This window comes from Pseudopipra pipra, chromosome 4 (assembly GCF_036250125.1).
Source record: "Pseudopipra pipra isolate bDixPip1 chromosome 4, bDixPip1.hap1, whole genome shotgun sequence".
NCBI classification, from domain to species: domain Eukaryota; kingdom Metazoa; phylum Chordata; class Aves; order Passeriformes; family Pipridae; genus Pseudopipra; species Pseudopipra pipra.
Genome location: NC_087552.1, coordinates 18,087,618 through 18,109,189, shown reverse-complemented (window position 1 = coordinate 18,109,189; position 21,572 = coordinate 18,087,618). Strand labels below are relative to the sequence as shown.

Here is a 21,572-nt window from a genome sequence, read left to right as displayed (position 1 = left end):
CAAGTAACTTTCTAAAAGTCCAATTTGTGACATAGGGTGGAAAGAGGTTTTTGCCAAGGCTTTGAGTTCTGCTTGATTCTGTGCAAAACTCCAGACCTGGGATGTAGTGGCCTGTCTGGAAGAGAACTAACTAAAAAACCCCAAAAAATCCAGTAAACCCCAGAAGAAATCTTTCTTCTCTCTTCATGAAGTCATAAAGGAATGGATCTTACACTGTGGCTTGAGATACACTGAAATGCTTGCAGTACATAAAAGTTCTTGGAATGATTGTGTTGCTGGGCTGGGTTGTAGCTAGATCAGAATAAGGGATGTTTTGATTTCTGACAATTTATGTATCACTAACCCCTGCTGAGTGGTGCAATTAACAGCTGAATTTTTTTCTTGCTCTCTTCTCTCTACCACAAGACCCAGTGCTACCCTTACAAATGTGCTGTACCAGGATTGCTTCCTAGGGGTAAGAATCCACATGTTGCCACCTTTTCATTTTCTGTGGGAGGGGGAATGGAGCAGGGCAGGAGCTGCATAACTCATTTGGCTAACATGGTATGCTAGAGGCAGCTGGCTTGAAGCACAGCCCTTGCTTTGAAGCTCCAAGTAGCACATCCCTCCAAGTCACTTCTCAGGGGTGCCTGTGGAGGGGGATCCCTCGCCAAGATGGCACTGGGAGATCTGTGGGTTCCCGATATTATAGCAGTAATGGACTGAATGCAGACATCTAAGATCTATTTGCCTGGCACCAACACAGCAGCCAGGCTTGAATTCTTTACTGCAACCCCTCCTGTGGCTTCCTTTCTTCAGCAGCTGTTCATGTCATACGAGTAGTTACGGATATCACCCTTGAATTTGACTGGTTAGGGCAGAAAGAGGGATAGAAACACCTCCAGCCTCAATCCAATTGGGGAACTGAAAGAGGGGAGCAGGGAGGAGGGGCTACAGGTAGTTCTAAGCTGCCTCCATTTCGACCCCGTTGCAGCAGTGGGAGCAGAACCAGCAGCACCCAGCTGGAAACCCACTTGTTTCCAGTGCAGCAGATAATTCAGTTGTGCTACTGACAAGTGATGATGAAGAGGAACCAAGAGATAATGATGGGTATGTGACAGATGAAGTGTCTTTCTACAGTCTGATTTCTGACATAGGGTTGAAAGAGGTTGTTGCCCACAAAATCTGCTGCAAAATCCAGCAGAAACCTTTCTTCTCTGTTCGTGGAGTCATTAACAAATGGATCTTACACTGTGGCTTGAGACACACTGAATTGCTTGAAGTACATAAAAGGTCTTGAAATGGTTGTGTTGCTGGGCTGGGATGTTGCTAGGTCCGACTAAAGGATGTTTTAATTTCTGACACTTTATGTGTTGGTAACCCTCCATGCACAGTGAAATTAATGGCTGTTGTTCTTTCTGGTTCTGTTCATCTAGAACATGGCCAGCTGGTCCTGTTACCTCTCCAATTTGGAGAGAGGAGAACTCACAGGTAAGGATCCACATGCTGTTATCCTTTCAGCTTTATGGGAGGGCAAAGAGGACAGAGGGGGATCTGCACAGCTCAGCTGGCTGATGTGGGATGCTACAGGCAGCTGGCTTGAGCACAGACCTTGCTTTGCAGCTCCAACTAGCACGTCCCTCCAAGTCACTTCTCAGGGGTGTACACACAGGGAGGAACCCTTGCCAAGATGGCACATCAGTGGGTTCCTTATTATTCTGGCAGATACTGACTGATTGTAGATACTCCAAGTCCTATTAGCCTGGTGCCAGTGCAGCATCAAAGTTGAATTCTTTACTCCAAACCCCTCTTGTGGTTTCCTTTCTTCAGCAGCCGTTCATCTCACATGGATTGTTTATGGCTATCACTGCTGAATTTTCCCATTTGGGGGAGAAAGAGGGAAAGTTAAACCTCTGGGTCAAATCCTGTTAGAGATGTGAAACAGAGGAGGTGGCAGAAGGGCGTTCAGATGTTATTAAGCTGTCTCTGATTTTACCCTGTTCCATCAGTGGGAGCAGAACTCGCAGCACCCTCTTGCTTGTTTTCAGGGCAACAGCTAACTGACTATTACTTTGAATGTTCTTAACCAAAATAAGAAGTCTATAGCCTACTATTCTTTGCCTGTTCTCTTGTATCTTCTTCACTGAGCTGGTGTTAGTATGGAACACCAGGCATGCACACCAGATTCTAATTGTATTTTCTTTTCTCTCCCTTCCCATATGCATTGGTGAAGCTTCTTGAAGGTGAGTTGACTTTTTCCAATGGAATTATCCTAAGTGTAATCATTATTTTTTATTTGTCTTTTCCAACAGTCTCTAGTAGCAGGGATTGAAACTGCATTTAGCAGAAGGCAAAGGACAGTGCTAAAGCCTCTGGCCAATGTCTTAGAGAATGGATCCCATCTGTGTCTGCTAGCTGCTATCAGACACAGTGGAATATCCCTGCAACAGAAGTTGTAGCTGAATGCTCTTGCAGGAAAGAACTTTAATTTGGTGACATTTTCTGTAATTTTAATTGATTAGTGCTGGATTATTGTTACATGGACACTGGAGTTGCAGAGATCATTGTTGCATGCGGTTTCTGAGAATTAAAAAGTGAACAGCAGGTCTTGATCCTTCAGATGTTACAGACTAGGCCACTAAAAATTGATCTCCTTTGAACTTGGGTTTGAACTTGGGTGATAAAACTCCATTTTCAAGTTACCTTAACTGAGGAGGGAGATGATGGCAATTTCTAGGGAGACACTGCTTCAAGTGTTTTTATAATTTCCAAGGACTGTTCTCAATAAGACTCGTTTGATAGAAGGTGCCTTTGAGTGGGGAGGTTTCATTGAACACAGACAAAAAGAGGGCAACAGTTTAGCATCATACAGCAACAAGGAAGCACAGCAGCTCCAGAATGTACAGTTTTAGATTTAAGCATTTATTCCATCCCTTCTGAAACTTTTGGAACAAAGCACTCTGTGTTTTGCCAAGCCTTTTTCTTGTGTATGTGCTATGTCACCATGCTCCTTGGGAACTTGACTGCAGTCCTCTCTCCCCTATCACACAGCAATTGTTGCCATTCCTTACCATAGGATCACAGCAGACCGTATTAGTAAGAACAGTGTGAGAGACCTTCCCTTTATAGGGCATATTTATTCACAGGCAGTGTATCTCAGTGGACACTGAGAATCTCTCAGGTCACGTTTTAACTGTTTGTAGGGTGATTATAGCAAATGTTTTGTTTCTGTAGCAGAATAGTCTCAATGTGTGGAAGGGTTCAGCCTTAATATTTAGGAAACTACTTTGTGTGAGATTGCTTGTAACCCAGCTGAATAGTGTCCATTTCAAATAGGACCCATTACAAACTATTTACAATAACGCGTTTGAAGGATAGTTCCAGGGAAAAAGAGAGAGTAAATGATAGATCTGACTTACCAAAATTAACTTACAGGGTATGAACAACAAAGGAGAAATCTTACACCAAGAAACCAGCAACTGTTGGACAGCCCTGTACTGCGCAGTTATGATGAATATGAAACAGCAGATGATGTGACTGATGTGGAATCTGAAGTGACTGACGTAGAGTCTGAAGTGACTGATGTGGAATCTGAAGTGACTGATGTGGAATCTGAAGTGACTGACGTAGAATCTGAAGTGACTGATGCAGAGTCTGAAGTGACTGATGCAGAGTCTGAAGTGACTGATGCAGAGTCTGAAGTGATTGACATAGAGTATGCAGTGGCTGACACAGAGTATGCACCGGCTGATGTAGCGCCTGAAGTACGGAGATCATTGGACGAGGAACCTGCAATTTCAGAGTACGTACGCCTCGTGACCTACCAAAGAGTGATTTTTGCTTCTTTGAAGCCTTCACTTTACTTGTTTCCCTCTTCCAATGAGGATTGCATCCTGTGCTGCATGATGATGAAAGGATAATGTTTGCACTTGGGGAGAAAAAGGCAGCCCAAGGCAGATGGGCAACTTTGCATAGAACCTTAAAGACGAGTTTGGGGGTATGGCAAGAAAGGGTGATTAGTCACAGGCCCTTGCTCATAAGATGTTGCATTTACTTTTCATGTTAGGCTCTAGTAGTGATCTTGGATCTGGAAATATTTTCAGTAGTGTGGATGGTTTGGCATCACAAGACTGGCAGGCAGCAGCCAGGCCAATTCTGTGCAAGTCTTAATAAAGCTGGTATGCTTTGAGCCTTTTGGATTACTGAAAGGCAACATAAGAGAGAACTTAAAATAAAAAAAGAATATTTTTTCCTTCGGTCTCAAGCTTCTCTGTTACAGAGCGTGCCTTCCTGCTCTCAGTAGGTAAGGCTGGAAGAGCTCAGAGCTGCAGAACATTGACCAGAGGGTTCTTCCTGAGGCTGGAGCTTGCCAGAGCCATCTGCAGTGTTACTCTGTAGTGTCAGACCTCATTCCATTCTAGAATGAATACTTTCCAGAGGACAGCTTGATGCTTTGGTTGCAAAGCTGTTATTGATGACCCGTTGGAGATAAATGCTGCCATATATAGACTTCCCAGTGCTAGAGACTGCTCTTACTTCAAATCCTAGAGCAGGGTGGCTGACTTCATCTTTCTCCCAGTGAAAACCAAGACACTGTCTCCTTTAGGACAGGGAGATCTGAACTCTTCATTACATGCAGCAAACTGAGAGAGTTAAAGACATACAGGGTTCTTCCAAAGAAATGCATCGTGGCTCCTCAGTGCAGTCAGATAATTATGTGACATTTTATAGATGAGTAACCCTCGATGCCCAGTGGTATTAATTCTGGGTCTGCTCTCTCTAGGGAATGGCAACGAGCTGTAAGGTGCCCGATCTGCATGGATTTTTTTTCACAGGTAAGGATCCCCGTTGTCATCCTTTCAGCTTTGTGGGAGGGGTAACGGGGCAGAGGGGGAGCTGTGCAACTCAGCTGACTAATGTGGGGTGCTATGGGCAGCTGGCTTGAAGCACAGACCTTGCTGTGAAGTTCCACAAGTCACTTCTTGGCGGTGCAGGTAGAAGGAGAAACCCTTGCCAAGATGGCCCTGGCAGATCTGGGGGTTCCTTATTCTAGTCATGGACTGATTCCAGATATTCCAAGTCCTATTTTCCTGGTGCCAGTAGAGCAGCAAACTCAAATCCTTTCCTCCCAACACGTTGTGGTTTCCTTTCTTCCAGATTATACGAAGTGTCCGACAGGTTGTGTCAACCCAGTGTGGCCATCTCTTCTGCAGTCGGTGCATCGCTGTTGCCCTTGAGAATTCCAGGGCTTGCCCAACCTGCAGAACAGAACTCCCTCCCAGAGACTATCATCCCGTTTATTTCTGAGTATTTCTGTTTCTCAGGACAGAAGTATCCCCCCCAGTCAGATGGATTTTCGGGGGTAGGTGGCAGAAAGACTTTTTTCTTCATGTACATAGTTCTTGTTGTATACAGTTCCATTTTTCCTGAGTTTAACTATAAATAAACTATTAATTTGTTTAAATAGAGTCAAGTCTGTCTGCTTATCTATGTTGGACTCTGCTGGTAGACAGAGACTTCTTTTAACAGGTGGCAATAAACTTCTTGGTTTGATCAGTCAGAAGCACTCATTCTTTTCATCACCCTGTAGTTTTTGATTTTGGGGGAAAAATGCTAAAGGCATAAGCTTTGTCGTTCTTGGGGCAGTGTGTGTTGTATGGTAAAAGGAAAGGGGCAGTGCTTGGGGTGTGAGGGCTTCTGTTTCTCAGGAAAGACTCAGCTGAATGTTTTGGTGAAAATGTCCTGATTTCAATACTTTGAGGATTGAAAGAGCAGCAGATTGTGCACACGTCCAAAGAAAAATATTTTCTTTGAGAATATAGCTGTGTAAACTGCTGTGTTCAACATTTAGCCTGCAAAATACGTCTTTACCTGTGAGGTAAAGACATAAAGCAACCGCTGGGGAGCGCATCACCACCATGATCACTACCCTCACCATCATCATCACCATCATCATTTACCTTTCCCACTCTAAAACCGACTTGTCTGCAGAACAAGGAGCCAGCAGCAGCTCCTAGACCCCGGCTGCTGACGTGGTCTGGCAGCAAGTGTCCCCATCAGTGACAGGGAGATACAGTGGACATCGCCAGCCAGTGCTGACAGCATGTACCTGTCCAGATTTTGGGAGAAAGCGTCCTACTGAGCACACAAGTTGTTTCTCTAACTGCCTGCAGGCCTAAGCAAGACCTACACTTCCCAAGCTCTGGTTTCAGTGCTTGCAAACATCTCCATCTGCCAGCTGGCCGTGGCACTTCACAGCTCAGGGGCTGTCGCTGCTGAAACATCCTACCCTGCATGTGAGTCTTCCACAAGGGCTCATCCTGCATTTCCCCTTGAAAAATTCAATTTCATCAGTGGAGTTTTCAGATCCTGGGGATGGAAACCTCAGGGAAAAAGAAACTGTCACGGACTTCAGGTGCCATTACCTACCCAACCACCACTGGATGTGGCACACTAAGGGTTGACTTAAGGGCATTTGCAATCAGAATGCCAAATTCCTTGCTGCTTGGAGAGGAAATCAAAAATAAAGACAGTTGCATTGTTACACTGACATTTCGGGTCTATTTGGATTAAAAGATAAAAGTTTGCTGCAAGTTGTCATATCTGAAAAGCACTGCTTCCTTCTGTAAAGGAACTTTTTCATAGGTATTTTAGGATAGGAATTCTTTAGTCCTCTATTGCATTTTATGGATTTGATAGGTTGCATATTTGGAAAGATGTACTTTTACTTCTTCCAACAAATCTCACACAAGTTCAATTCAAACCTCTGCTTTGATTGTTGTTTGCTTGTTTTACACCTGCTCCATCAGCAGCCAACGGGTCTTTGCCAAACCTGTTAAACCAAACGTAAAGCTGATATGAGCAGGAGTCACCTACACAGGTGGGGGCTGGCAACCAAGACAGAACATGTGTCCAGGCTGAGAAATTGCATATATTACCTTCTCAGTAACCATCCTGTTTTCACAAGATAGCAAAAAAATTTTCCTTTTCAAGCGAAAGTCCAGCCAACAGTCTAGAAAAAAAAACCCAAACAGAAAGCAAACAAACAAACAACAACCCTCCCCAAACCAAACCAACCAAAAATAAACCCCAAAAGCACACCCATGAGACAGCTGTGGTGTGAAATACAGGTTAAGAGCCACTCCACAGAGCATTTCCCCAGGTGAAATGACATAAGGAAAAAGCCCCCCAAAGCCCCACCAAGAATCAGTGGGTTGGAGTCAAGACCCCAAACTGCCTTAAGAAAGGAGAGCAAAAGCTGAGAGTATTATGGTTTAGGTTGGCATGTTATTGTCAATACAAATAGTTGTAACCTAGCTCATTTCACATGTGTTATGAGGTAGCTGTGATAAAATGGATGGATGCAACATTTTTGTCAAGCCCAGTTGTTTTGGGGAAGATTATCTGCATGGCAGTAGATTTATACATGTGGTGTGGGACCTATATTCTCCCCTCAGCACCTTTTTGTCTCCAGGCTCATTTTAGCAGGGAAAGCAGTTCCAGATTTCCAGCTAAACCAGCCCAGGATTATCTCATGCCACAGTAGCCTTTTTATGCACATGAAGTGACTGGGGCTAATTTTCTTAGTTCTGTGTCGGATGTTTTGTGTAGTTTCATAGTATTGCTTAACACAACAGACATAAGAAAATTCACATGATTGAGAGCCCAGACCTGGCATGCTGTAGGCTCACCTGTCAGAGGCTTGGGGTCATCATTTTTAGATGCTGACAGGGACCTGTTTTTCCCATGCAAGTGCACAGAGATTGTCAGAGACCACTTCTATTAGCTGCCTCCAAAGAGAGGGAGGATTTGCTCCAGAAGTTTTCAGTATTTCTCTGGCACTTGGTTACGAAGTGCTGGAAATTGCAGGTCAGCTTAGCTAAACACAGACCAGTTTTGATTAACATGAGAGATGAATGCAAATGGCATGGTAGCAGTTGATGGGGCAGTGATGCTCAGAGGGGGCGAGAGGCAGTTTTGGAGGGTGATGCAACAAGTTTGTCTGCCAAATATTTCTGGTAAGGCAGCTGCTGGCAAATAGTTTCTGATAAGCCACAAACACCATGCAGTGGTGAACAATCAAAAAATAAAAATTAAAGGGGAGAAGTTAACATTATCCCAATATTAGCCTCTAAAAAGATGACCAGCAGTTACAACTTCCCTTGGTTTCCTGTGTGCCCCAAGGACGCAGCAACCCCGCTGACTTTTGCAGTGTCAGGATTTCTCCTCCTTATACTTTGGGTTTAATTTAAGACCTGTGTAGAGATAGAAAGCTGAGCATGTGGGCAAAGCATCACACCTGACCCAGTCCTGCTCTGTCAAAACAGACTGTTGTCAGCAAAGCCACAAGGAGAAAGGCAGGGCTGTGTTTTCCAGGTGCTGTAACCTGCTGCCCTGGAGCCGTAGGTTAGAGGGCTTCGACCCCTTGCACAAACAGTGCAAATCAACGTCGGTGGGGTTTTGGGAAATGGTTATTAATGTTCATGCTGTTTCCCCTCATAGAGGACACAGAAGTGTTTTTAGAAAATTAAGGACTTTCACCTGCCTTGCATTGTGACTTGTGCCCTGATGAAGTAGAATTAAACTCTCTCTTCTTCTGGAGGTGGGGACGTTTACAGTTTATAGTTTTTGTGAAACTGTAAAAAGCTAGCAGAGGCTTCAGGATGCAACTGCAGGTACTAATATCAAGTTCCCCAGCCTTTAGAGAAAATTCTCCTCTTTGGGCCGTTTATGCCACCACTTTCCTCCCCTTGGTAGTCTTCACAGTCCTGGCACCATTCCAGTTCAAAACTTGGACACGCTCCCATGGAATTCGGGGGGTGCTGACCCCATTTAGAGCAGTGCTGTGGCCTGTGGACCATGGAGTGCAGGGCAGCTGTGTGAAGTTGCAAAGTCCCTGTAAAGGTGTTTTCTTCTACAGTGACCACTGATGTCCCCCAGGAGGGATGATGGGGGTACTCTCTGGGAGGAAAAGCACAGCACAGGCTGTAGCAGCACGCTCTGTCTAAGAGGAAATACAGCAGCTCAAAATTTGTCTTACAAGTTTATCAGTGATGACCTCAGCAAAGAGAGTCACCTGATCATTGATAAGCTCAGTTGAGGAAGGTCTGCTGGTTTTAGTGTTGAAGAGTGCTGAGAGCAGCTTGAGCAAACTATCAGACCCCACCACAAGGACATGCAAGACAGAGGCTCCCTGACTGAGGCTGGGAGCAGCAAGGATGTGCAGGCCCTGATACAAAACTGAGAGTCAGGAGTGTGAAGCAGAAGAAACTAGAGAGTTGCTAACACCTTTGTCAGCAACAAAACATATTTTGCTGAGTAAGGTGACAACACATAATCTAAAAAAATTACATATGACTGACAGTCAATCCCTCTACACTATAAAAGCCCAGACTTTTTAACGGTAGGGTCTCCTAACAAACCCCTTCTCTGAATGTGTGTGGAGATTTCTCCCTGGAGTGGGAACGCCCCTCAAGGTTAGTCCTCCAGACTGAGCAAAAGAGATTTGCCCCTGGTCATTGCTATGAGTGACCAGAGGCAAATATAATTACTTCAATTGTTTTATTACAATTACTTCAATATTCCTTGAAAAATAGTGCACTATACTAATAGTTAAAGCTATCCATCCATATTGTGTGGTAATTCTGACAAAACTCCTTTTTTCTATCATTATCATTATTGTAACCCATTTCAATAAATCATTCCTTTTATTTGTATAAATATATTTGGTTTGCCATCCTTAATCCTGCAGGACAAAGCTGTATAAAGGTCAATATAAACCACTGAAAAGTCTAGGGCTAAGACTGGATCCAGGTGCATGTAGGCTCCTCTCTGAGAAGGAGTTTAGAAAAGCAATGGGGCTTCTCTAATAATACACTTTCTCTAATAAACTTTGTCTGAAGCTCCCACTCTGCCTGTGACAGAGGTGCTGAAAACCCACCGCTGTCTCAAGTATCTCAGGGCCCACAGCAGCTGTGGTCAAGCCCTGCACACCTGCGTTTCACCTCTTGGAAGATATGCTGGAGAAACCTGCTGACTGCAGGTCCTGCACACATGGCTTGCTTTACACCCTCCTCCTGTCAGAGACTTGATCCAGGGACAATTTCTGGGCATGAAAAGTACATGTTTAAGGAGGGATGGCAGTGGGACTTGGCTTGCTTTGTAAATAAACACCGGGGGTGTGTAATGCGATAGCACGTATACTTGGCTCCAGCTGGGCTGTTTCTCTATAGTGTGTTGTTTTGGGGTTCTGGACCAGAAATCTGTAGGTTTGTTTTTTGTACCAGTGACTCAACCATTAAACTGCTAAACCTTCTCCACAGTCAGCGTCTCAGAAAAGCCAAACACAAGCAACTCAGACTGCATGAAAACATGAGCTGCAGACTGGCCTGAAAGCCAAAAGAAAACTATAATTTACTGGAAGGGAAGGTCCTCTTTAAATTTACAGAAAAGAGCATATATAGAAATCTAACAAAAGCATGTCATGATTGTCTGGCAGGGACCAGGGAATGCTGCTGCAAGAAGTGCTGCAAGAAGGCTTCTTTTGGTTGAAAACTCTTTCCTCAGTTAGTATCTGGTCACATAGCTCCAAAAATAAAAGCCAGGGTAGTCCTCATTCAGGTGGATCCTTACATGCAGAACTACTAATGATGTACCATATACTCTCTTTTTATCCAATTCTCCTTCTAGGATATTAGAAGACTCTATGAAGTAAACTAAGTTGAACTTCCAGCTGTTGCTGATCTCAGCTCCAAAATATAATTAGCTAGGTCTGTGTGATCATGTGATGGGCAGGTGCTGAGCTAACTTGGGGATGTTTCTCACCATGTTTCTAAACATGCCACAGTGTTAAGAAGCACAGGATAACTGGTAACATGAGCCTCTTACAACAAAGTGTCTATTGTCTGCTTGACTAAGGACACAGCAAACATTAGCTGGGTATCAGAGATGAGGAGAAAGAGAACTGCTTTGAAACAGTTATAAATATTCTGCCTTCTGAAAGGGCTGTTTGGGATGTTTCCCTGTGTTTGAATGACACCTCATTGCCATTTTAAGGAAACACCAAATGGAAGAGGGTCTCAGAGCCTTACAGCACATCCCGGCTGATGCAGAGTCTGCCCAAAGCTATGGCTGTCCAAGCGAGGCACTGCCAGAATATATGTCACCCATCAACAGGGCCAATGCCCTGCTCCATAGCAGACACAGAATTTCATACCATGAGGAAATCAATCCCTTGATTTCCAATGCTAATCATGGCACTTCTCAAACTGGAGCTACAGCTGCTTTCTCCCCTCCTTTTTTCTTTTTTTTTTTAGGTTGACCAAACCATCTAAGAAAGGAGCAAGAAGGGACACAAATGAAGAGAAGTGAGAATTTCTCAAAATCAAATCTTTTTTAATTAGACTATCGCTGGCTCTTCTATATCTTTACAAACAAGTTTCTGGATGTAGAATGCCTACTGAGACAACTAATTTTATTAACTTTTTTTTCCCTAGGTCAGACCAAAAAACACAAAAGGCCATATTCTGCCCCATATTTGCAATTCCCATTGCACCACGTATGCCCTGGAGAGCAAATCTACAACTTTGTGCAAGCATTAACACCTTTTTGGTTAATTTTATGTTCAGATTTCTTTCTTCCTGCTCACATTACAGATTCCTACTCCCTACAGAGCAGGGCACAAAAGGTTTCTGGGAAACTGGGCTCTGCCTTTTCACAAAAGGAGGACAGATGTGCCCCGAAGCCCTCCTACATGATACCAACTGCTGGGCATACAACAGACCTGCTGGTTAATGATCTCGCCCAGAAGTAATGTTTTAACCATAGAGTAGTTTTTGTTTGCTTCCAAAGCCACAAAGCCAAAGAGGAAGTGTAGGAGAACGTGGGCAGGACGGCAGCCAGGAGCCTCATGACCTCATCTTTTTCCGCCACATGGGGATTGGTGGCTGTGCTTGGGACAGGGTTTAAATTCCCGAAGGTCACAGATGTCAGGCAGTCAGGGGACAAGGGCAGAAAGACAGAGCTTCTGGGAGCCAACTGACTGGAGCTGCTGCTGGGATCACTAGGAGTGCTCTTGCTGCAGCTGACTCCTCCAGCACCAGAAAAGGTAATGTTTTTGCTTTTACTACCTGACATGTGCTAATCTGTCTGCAGCTTTAGTCAAGCAAACACTGAGCAGGAGATCTTTGAAAATTGCTTCACTGGGCAGGGACATTTGATGTTACTCTGTGGAAAAAGGTGTGTTTTTATAGGAGCAAGGTTGCTTTAGCAATGCAAGGTATTATACGTAATGACAATTTTAAACCTGCGTGCTTATAGATGTCAGGAGGAGGTTGTTGAAAACTCTGCCACTGAATCATGTGCTGCAAACTCAAAGCTGGTGCTTGAACACAGAAAGCTTTCTCCCTCATGTTACCACTGCCTGGCAGTGTCCTTGTTTTTTCTGGCAGGCTCACAGTTTGTGCTGCACAATCCTGAATGGATGGGACACTCGTCCTTCTCTGTGTAACTTGAAATTGCAATACCTCTAGTAGAGTGTCCTGTCTCAGGGCCAGCCTTATTAATGCATTTTAAATATGTCCTAAGTAGCCTTTTTTTTCCTGCTATGATTTACCAAAGTTTTAAATGCCTCTTGTTCATCAGTGAATTGGTTTAATTTCTCAGGGATGTTCCATATCCTGGGAACTGGTCTGTAAGCACCAAAATTTACTGTAGCTCAGCACTCTCCTAGTTTCAGCAGGAATTAGTCATTTATTAAATTGCTAAAACTGCAATGTAAGCAGATATTTCACGTTATCTCTTGTTTGGAAACACAGGTTATTTTGTTCAAACTTCTGGAGGAGGAAATAAAGGTCTATCAATAAAAGCAGTTTATGTTCATATAAACTGACTTTATACAGAAACTGAAGTTAATAACCCTGAAAACTAGTTTTAAAATAACTGACAAGAGAATCCAAACTGAGTTGGCTTTATGCTGTCTCTTCTCAAAAAAAATACGTTAAATGAATGAAGATAAACCAAAGCTGATGTTGATAACACTTTGGCTATCACAAAGCTTTTCCTTTGTCTGTGCAAGTCATTAGGTGACAGGATTCAGTTCAACCTTCTCAATGTGGCCACTCTCACCAACTGCTCAGCTCTTCTCAGAGCCTCTTAAAAATTATTGCAGCTTTTGAGTAGCTAAGTCATGACAAACCAGCTGGGTGTGCGGTGGTGATGGAGGACAAAAGACAAAATTAGTATGTGCAGGTTGGATCCATAGCAGGGAGCTGTTCTCAGCACAGTGAAGTACACTGGGAAAAAGGAAAAGCCTATGGCATTTTTGTGGTACTTTACCTTGTTGACTCACTGTTCCAAAATATTTTCTAGGTAAAACATCACAATGAAGGTGGCAGTTCTGTGTTTATGCCTTATCAGCATCACCGCTGCATGGCCAGTGAGTAAATCACAAATGTGGATCACCAATCACTTGTATTATTTTCTTTGCATCTTAGTGAGAAATACTGATAAATGCTTTTTCCTTTTCTCCCTTCAAGGTCAGTAAATCCAAGCAGCAGGCCATTTCTGCCAGCTCCGAAGAAAAATATGTAAGCTCCTTTTGTCTTTCTATTCATTATCTTTAATAAATACTTTTTGATTTTTTTTTTTTGTTTCCTCTAATACATCTTTTCTGGTACTTGTTTTATGATTGTAGATGCTTGCAGGGCATGTCCTCACCTGGCTGTTTGGAGCCAGTTTCATAGACTTTTTCCTGTGTCTGGTGTCCTGGTTGAGGACTTTCATTAGTTCTATCTCTGCACCAGCACTGCAAACCTTTTGTCTTAATGAAAAATGTGTCAGTTGCCAGTTAAAAAGAGAAAAGGACTATAGCATGGCACAACTACTACAGCCCACATTTGTTAGTGTGGATCAGATGACAATATTTGGTGTTGGAAGAGCACTTTAATCCAATTCCCATCATTTTTTGGAGTGATGTAAGTGAACGGTATTAATTTTGTATATAGCTATTTGATTTATACTCCACTGCCAGCTGCTACCCATGTAAAATCAATTCTTTGCTCTGAGAACCAGCTACTGCACGTAGTTTAGAGTCTTCATGATGAGGGAGACAAATCAGTCCCAGTGGAACCGGTAAGTGTTTTGAACAACACTATGTCAGTCGAGTGCTGCAGGGCAGCCAGTGAGTAGCAACACTAATTTTCCTCAGTCAAGTGCAGTTCTTGCAGTAGCATCTCTCCCTAAATAGCATCTCCTCCTTAGGCAGGGTGAGGTGAATTCAAAGAAATGCCTGCACATAGCTCCCCAAAACTGCATAAGCCCTGGGCTAGCAGGACAGATACTAGTCTGCTCATCTCACATCTGTGTTCATTTGCCTGATGCATAGTAAATGTTTTCCAGCACTTTCCTGATGTGTCAAGCAAAAGCCATGAAGATGTGAATGACAATGATGATGATGATAATGATTCCAATGACACAGATGAATCCAATGAGGTTGTCACGGGTTTTCCCACAGGCATTCCAGTCACTGTACCATTCCCCCCATTCCCTTTCACCCGGGGAGACAACGCCGGCAGAGGCGACAGCGTGGCCTACAGGATGAGGGCAAAGGCCGCACTGGTGAAGTCCATCAAACTCCACAAAGATGCAAAAAAGGTAAACAGCACTGAGCAGTGGTCCCCATGGTTTTGGAAATGGGTAGTGAACTTGAAGATGGACATGTTGTTTTATGGGAGTCAGCTTTGAGAAGAATCGGTGAGGGGAAAGCAGGCATGAGTGAAGGAATCTATTTTCCCTTGTCTGGATACCCCAAATCAGGGGGTGTTGATGGTGCCAAGGCAGGAGTGTAGCCTGCTGCTGCAAGATATGCAACACTGCAATGATGTACTCACACACATGAAATCTGAGGACAGGATCAAATGTTAATTTCTCATAATGTGAAGGGTTCATTAACTCCATAAAAGTTAGTGTTTCCAGGCAGAGATGTACCATGCAAGCTTTGGGTGTCCCCTCAGCCTAAGCAGCTTTAGTGCAGTAGGGCAGCACTTGTTGATAGATAATTTCCCAGGAGTGACAGTGGCTCCTGTTTTGCTCTCTAACACAGGTCATGTATGATGCCACTGTGGAAGATGAGAGCGATCTGGATGCAGACAGCCAGTGAGCAGGGTTCTCCCGGGAGGATTCTGCTTCCCGCCGCACCCTGGAGAAGCATGCCATCAGCGTGGAATGGTCTGACAAGAGCCACGGGCAGGACAGCAGCGAGCTGGACAGCAATCAGCCTGACCGGAGCATGGAGAACGACAGCAGGCAGAAATTCGACAGGCATGAGGCACACACAGCTGCACAGGTTTTCCAGTGATGTATCCTGAAGCAGCATCGTCATTGAGGAAACCTGATGAACTCAGCCTTTGGGTATTAAACCCCTTGAGGAAGCCTTCTTACCTCTTCCAGAGCTGTGATCTCCTCCTGCCCAATTTCACTATCGTGCTACTGCTTCAGGCCAACGAAGTTGCAAAGAACTGCTACAATGCTTCTAAAAGAAGTCTAAAAACCAATTATGAGCTTTGAGGAACCATTTGAAGGGGCAAGCATTAGTCCAAAAGGCATCTTTTACAGGTTTACAAGCTGGGTACCACAAACAGGGTGTTGGGCACCAACCTTTAGCCCTGAGCTTAAAAAGGAGTTTTGAACTGTATGTTTTTAGGTACAGAGCTTGACACCGACTGTGCAGAGCAGGCCAAGTGGTGCCCATCAGCAATAGCTCTGCTCAGCGCGCAGATACTTTCATGGCTGTGCAGGGACAGCGGGGGCAGCCCGGAGAGGCACAAGTCCCCCTTATAACACCATGTTTTTTCAGAAGAGGGCAAAAGCAGACTGCCTGAGGGAGCAGCTGAAAGCAGTACCTCTCAAAAGAAGAGGAACACAGCTATAGAAGAAGAACGATTTTCCTCCTCACCTCCTGTAGTTTCTCAGTCCCATCATCCCGTGCCAAGGAGCAGGGACTGAGATGGACTGAAATACCACCCAGACCCCAGCAAACCCCTCCTCCCAGTGCTCAACCTTCCTGCTAAGCTGACAGCCAAACCTTGGCAACTGGAGGGACCCTATGCACATCCAGATTTTTGGAGGATGGAAGATGCTTCAAAGCCTCCATCCTTTGCCAAGAGAAGCACTTAGTGCCATTGAGAAGGGTGCAAATCAGTCCCAGCAATAAGAAACCTACCTGAGTTTTTCTTCTGCAGAACAAGCCACTCACTACTGCCTCCCACCAAAGGCTTCAAAAATGTTTTTACTTAATTTAAACTGTCTCAATATGTATTTCTCTAATAGATCATCCACCAGCACTTCCCCATTAAGAGACTGGCAAATGTATTCCGAGGTCACAACCATTGCTATAGTCAAGCAAAGGCACAATTGGACACATGAATTGCAATGCAATTCTCAGTGGGACTAGTAAAAATTATTATAAGTGAATATTATCATCTTTTCGGGGCTTCTTTTGGTAATCCTTGCCTATTTCCCTGCATCCTTATGGTGGATTTAGAAGGACTGCTGTGCAGGGTTGCTTTGGAGAGTGCAATCCTCTCCCTGTGCTGAGCTGTGTGGGGAGCCAGGTGTCACGCTCCCTCTCATCAATAACCCACCATATGTCCCTGGCAGCCCGAGAGGATGATGCAGCCCTCTTTCACTTGGGTCGCCCTGGCAGCAAAACCAACTTGCCCATGGGCAGAGCCCTGTGGGCAAACACAGCCACGGTCGTAGGGCTGAAGGACCGAGCTAGTTGCTGGACCTCTGCTGCCTTGTGGAGTCCAGTTGTTTGTCTACCCACAGCTCAAAATCATTTTCGTTACTAGTGACTCAAAGAGTGAGAAGCAGTACCAACCCAGTTGAGGTGGCAAATGGGTTTTCTCACATCATAGTACATTTTCTAGTCATCAGTGATCACTCTGCAGCAGGCTATGTCCGTATATGACATCTTATACTACATTCACCCTTCTTCAATTATTTTATGACCCTTGCTTTGATCTCCAGGGTACCCCTGATTTGGGAGAGTACAGAGCTGAAAACCTCTGGCCAGTGAACCATGCATTTCTCACTTATGAGTTGCTTTCTCCTGACAAAAAACGGTGGCAAACCATAGCCATCCGTGAAAATCCCAATGCTGTTTTTCCGGGGTGATTAATATAGAAGCCAGCTCAATCTGGGCTTAGTTTACACTGTTGGCCATAATTAACCTTTTATTTTTGGAAGTTAATAGGTGTAAACTTCTTCCTTCATGAAATGGAAAGGCAAGGGGTATTTCAGAGGTTCTATGCCTTGCTTTAAAGCTGGTCCACATGGAAGGAGATAGAAGAGGTATGTGGCCTTTTCAGCTTTTGTAGGATGCACAGAGAAGGGGCAAGAGATTTCCCTCCCTTCCACCACTGAGTGATGAGGATTTTCAAGAGTGGCTTTAGTTAAAAAGTGTTGGGTCTTACAATAAACATATTTTTCAGCCCCCTGCTGTGATCATTAGCAGCATTGAGGAAGATCAAGCCTGAGAGCCTTCAAATGTTCAACTTACTAAAAGCTACCCCTCCTTTTCCTCAGTGCTCTCTCCTCCCTTGCCCCTAATAACACATTCCTGCTAAAAGCCATCCAGTCCCACCCTGAAATACAAGTGGTGCTGGTTCCACTCAGCCAACCTCCGCTGCACCTGGAGTGTGAGTGGACAGGGGCCCTGCCTTAATACATGGGATGTTTCATACTCCAGTAAATCCAGTTTAAACACTTGCTTTCCAAAAATCTTGGATCCAAAGGGCTTAGATAAAAAAAAAATCCTAAAGGAGATTTAATGCTTGATATACAAATGTTAAGATGCTAGAGCAATTCCAAATATATATTTAATATATGAATAATTAAGTACCTCCAACCAGCAACAAATATGAGGAATGAAGGATGTGAATATGATGACTGAAATGAGTTTCCTTCAATTCCCAGGCTCAGGACTGAGAAAAATGGGGAAGTCATTCCCAACCATCCTTAAACTCTCAACATTTTGGCCTAAAAGCAACAGTTGTAACAACAGAGACATTTTTGTAAGAAATGAACCTCCTCACATAGAGCAAGATCTGAAAATATCCTTATGCTATCCGCAGTGTTGGACAAATTACCACCATCCTCCCCACACCCGAGAGTGCCCATGGGATCGGAAGCTGAGGAGCATCCCGCATCCAGCAGGGCTGACACAGGGTTGCTGCCGCTCTCAAGAGCTTCAGCCAACCCCTTTGAATGCAGGGCCAGTGGCAGACTGGCTAGAAGGAAAATGGAATTTTAATTTCCCTTTTTTTCCCGTGTCATCTTTCACAGCAGAGCAGGGCCTTGGGGGGGAAGGTGCTGTCCCCAGAAACAGAGCAAACTTCCTCCTAACCCTGCTGTGAAATGCTCAGCAGAGGAACAGCTGAACACTTGAAAACTTCAAGACTTTAGAGACTTGTAATAAGCATCTAAATTGTTAGATTTTCACCAGTTGGGGGGGAGAGAGGGAAGTTTGGTGTCCTTTTAATTGCTTTGAATTAGGGCTGAATTTAAAACGAGTCTTTTCAACAACAGAGTAATAAACACGGAGGAAGAAGGTTAAGAAAGGGTTTAATTTTCTCACGGGGGAGGGGAGGTTTTGGTGGGGTTTCTTTAGCCCCCGAAGGGCTGCAGCGCTACTCGGGCTGGAGGCGGAGGGAGGGGGACGTGTCCCTCTGCTCTGCCCTCGTGAGGCCTCGCCCGGAGGCTGCGCCCGGCTCTGACCCGGCACAAGCGGGATGTGCCCGCCGGGCCGGCACGAAGGGCAAGGAAGCAGCGGGCACAAAGATGCTCACAGGGCCAGAGCACCTCTCCTATGGAGCCAGGCTGGGACAGCCGGGGATGTCCAGCCTGGAGAGGAACGGGCTCCGGGGGAGGCCTCACTGCGGCCCTCCAGTGGCTGAAGGGGCCTGTAGGAAAGGCAGAGAGCGATTTCTTCACACGGGCAGTGAGTGAGAGGAAAAGGGGGAACGATTTTAAAGCAGAAGAGGGAAGATTTAGATTAGATGTTAGGAAGAGCTGTGAGGGTGTCGAGACACTGGAGCAGGCTGCCCAGAGAAGCTGTGGATGCCCCGTCCCTGGAAGGCACTATTCCAGGCCAGGCTAGATGGGGCCCTGAGCACCCTGGTCTAGTGGATGAGGTCCCTATCCATGGCAGGGGAGTTAGAACCAGATGATCTTCAAGGTCCCTTTCAAGCCAAAGCATTCTGGGCCTCCATGAGGGTGCAAAGAGGTCACCGGCTACCGGACCATGGAATGTTACCAAACGGTTGCCATGCGGGCGTCCGCACGGAGGGGTCAGGAGCCCAACACTCCATCGACAGTTGGCAGTTGGCGGATACTCTGCTGGGAAGCAGGTGCAGAGCCTCTGTCTTCTCTGTCCCTGGTGGGAACAGAAGGCGATTTGCTGATAATTTTCACGACAAATTCTCAACTAGCGGTACAGGTGAGTGTAGATGATCTTTGAAAATGTTTCTGATGCTGTGGGGCTGTTCTGGGCTTCAGGTCCAGCTGCAGGTGTCTGGGACTCAAGTGCCAGACTCATAGATTTCCCCTCTAGCTTTGGGCAGAACCTGGTGACTCGTGAAAGGGAATCTTAGAGTATGTGTGGCTATTTAAGAGAACAGGCATTCCAGATAGGTCATCTCCTCTCTTCTTTTCTGATAGGTTTGGAAGAACATCATTCTCTGATTCCTAGAAATCAGGACTTTGTAGCCTGTTCTACCTAAGGAATCTAAGGGATCGATTGCTGTAACTTCCCTGAAATTCCTTTTTTGGTGTTTGTCCCACTGACTTTTCCAGTGGTTTTAGATCACCAAACACCATGAGCACAGTAAGTACTTTACTACTCAATGCAAATCTGATTTCTGAAACATATTTTCTGGGGTACTTCTAGAAAGGATTTCAAGAGTTTTTAGCAAGGGCACGGGAGGAGAAGCCTGTTAAAACTTTATGTAACTTCATGTTCTGGGATACTGAAGGTTTTGAATCTCTTGGGGTGCTAGCAATAGCTCAGAAATGCTTACAGTGTGAGCAACACCCTGATAGAATTGTGAACTAGTCTTCTTCTTTGCAAGCCACTGGGATAGGCTTTTTCCTGGTGAGGCACCTGGTAAGAGATCAGGGGTGATGTCTTTTCCTTGATGCAATGGGCTCAGGTAGGAATGACCCAGAGCACCATTCAATGTGTATTCCAGACGTTGTGGAGTTGTTTTCTGTATCCTCGTGTACTTCCACTGGTGTTGCAAAAATGAGGGCCCCGTTAATATTACTCCCACACCAAATGCTAAGGCTTTGTTCTCTCTTAGAATCGGCGAAAGCGCCGTGGAGGAGCCGTTAATTCCAGACAAGCTCCGAAACGAAGCAGGCTGCTGGCTTCTAGTGCAGGTGAGGCTTCAGCAGCAGAGCCAATAGACCTCGAAGAAAGTCGTGTGCTTTCTTTTGATCTTGGTAAGAACAGAAACTGCTTCTAGAGGTTTGACATACAGCTGAACATATGCTTTTGCCAGTTTCTAGGCCCTTTACTGGGGAGGAAGGGAAACATGGGATTTTAGGAAGTGCCTAGTACGGCATCCCTAAGCAACAAGCCTTCTCACAACCATTTGGGTTTGTTACTGAGCTGTGATCCATTTTCCACTAAAATGAGAGAGATTCCATGCTCTCATTTGAAAGAGAATGAGAGAGAATTTCCACTAAAATGAGGGAGATGAGCTGTGTATCAAAGGTCCTCCAGTGCTGCTCAGACATCTGAATGAACTCTGATGAGCTGGCAGGTGCCACAGCTGCCACTACAGAGGGTGGCAAACTAAGTATGAGATCTCTGAAGCTGGAAGAAGATAAGGAAAAGCTAGCTGTGCCCCATCCCTCAGGGGAACATGTACAGCATGGTACTGTAAAATTAGGATACCCTCTACGATTCTGGTTCTGCTTTGGGTTTTGTTTTGGGTTTTTTTTCTGTCTGATAAACATTACCCTATGTTAGATGAATCATCTGTTGGTGTGTACCTCCCACAAGATATTGTTATCCAACAGAATTGTGTGAGAAGTTCAGCTGCTGTTCCTCTTGCACTGCCACCTGTGAAAAAAACAGGGCTGGTAATGGTCTCTGTGGACTGTTGAGGGCAAAGCTTGAGTGACATTTTGGCCACATTCCTGAAGAGAAGAGACCCAAGGCACAATCGAATCTACCTCAGCCTGTTCCACAGTGACAGCCCATTTCTCTTTTTCAGCTGTTGACGAAATCATAGATCTCACCGACGAATCTGCTGAGCCTGAAGTCATTGATCTAACTGGTGATGATTCTGTTGTGGTAAGTAATGAATGGCACACTTCTGTCCATCTTGCAGTCAAATTAGTTTTCTCCTGTGCTCCTGGGCCTATCTTCTGGCATCTAACTAGGTAGCCTGACCTCCAGGGTTGAAACACAGCTCTGATTGACCACTTTAGACAGAGTTACCAGTCAAATGCACCTCTGAACACATTAACACTTCCAAGTATCCCTTGTAGTGAAAAAGTAGTTTAAAAGAGCCTGTTGCTCCAGA

At 44.9% G+C, this 21,572-nt stretch overlaps 4 long non-coding RNA genes and 1 pseudogene across 4 annotated transcripts in view; 4 read left to right on the top strand and 1 right to left on the bottom strand.

Annotated features, from left to right (window-relative positions):
• LOC135412873 (uncharacterized) overlaps positions 1-21,572 on the bottom strand; it is a 636,102-nt gene that overhangs the window by 137,908 nt on the left and 476,622 nt on the right. The gene's annotated exons all lie outside the window — the stretch shown is intronic.
• LOC135412859 (uncharacterized) lies at positions 382-20,500 on the top strand. The gene is made up of 3 exons (XR_010429991.1): positions 382-454; positions 1,416-1,470; positions 20,340-20,500. It is a non-coding gene; the product is annotated as an uncharacterized LOC135412859 (long non-coding RNA).
• Positions 3,692-5,353, top strand: LOC135412858 (uncharacterized). The gene is made up of 3 exons (XR_010429990.1): positions 3,692-3,781; positions 4,763-4,814; positions 5,137-5,353. It is a non-coding gene; the product is annotated as an uncharacterized LOC135412858 (long non-coding RNA).
• LOC135413834 (uncharacterized) lies at positions 11,882-13,566 on the top strand. The gene is made up of 3 exons (XR_010430419.1): positions 11,882-12,085; positions 13,348-13,414; positions 13,515-13,566. It is a non-coding gene; the product is annotated as an uncharacterized LOC135413834 (long non-coding RNA).
• LOC135412935 (osteopontin-like) lies at positions 13,850-15,334 on the top strand (annotated as a pseudogene).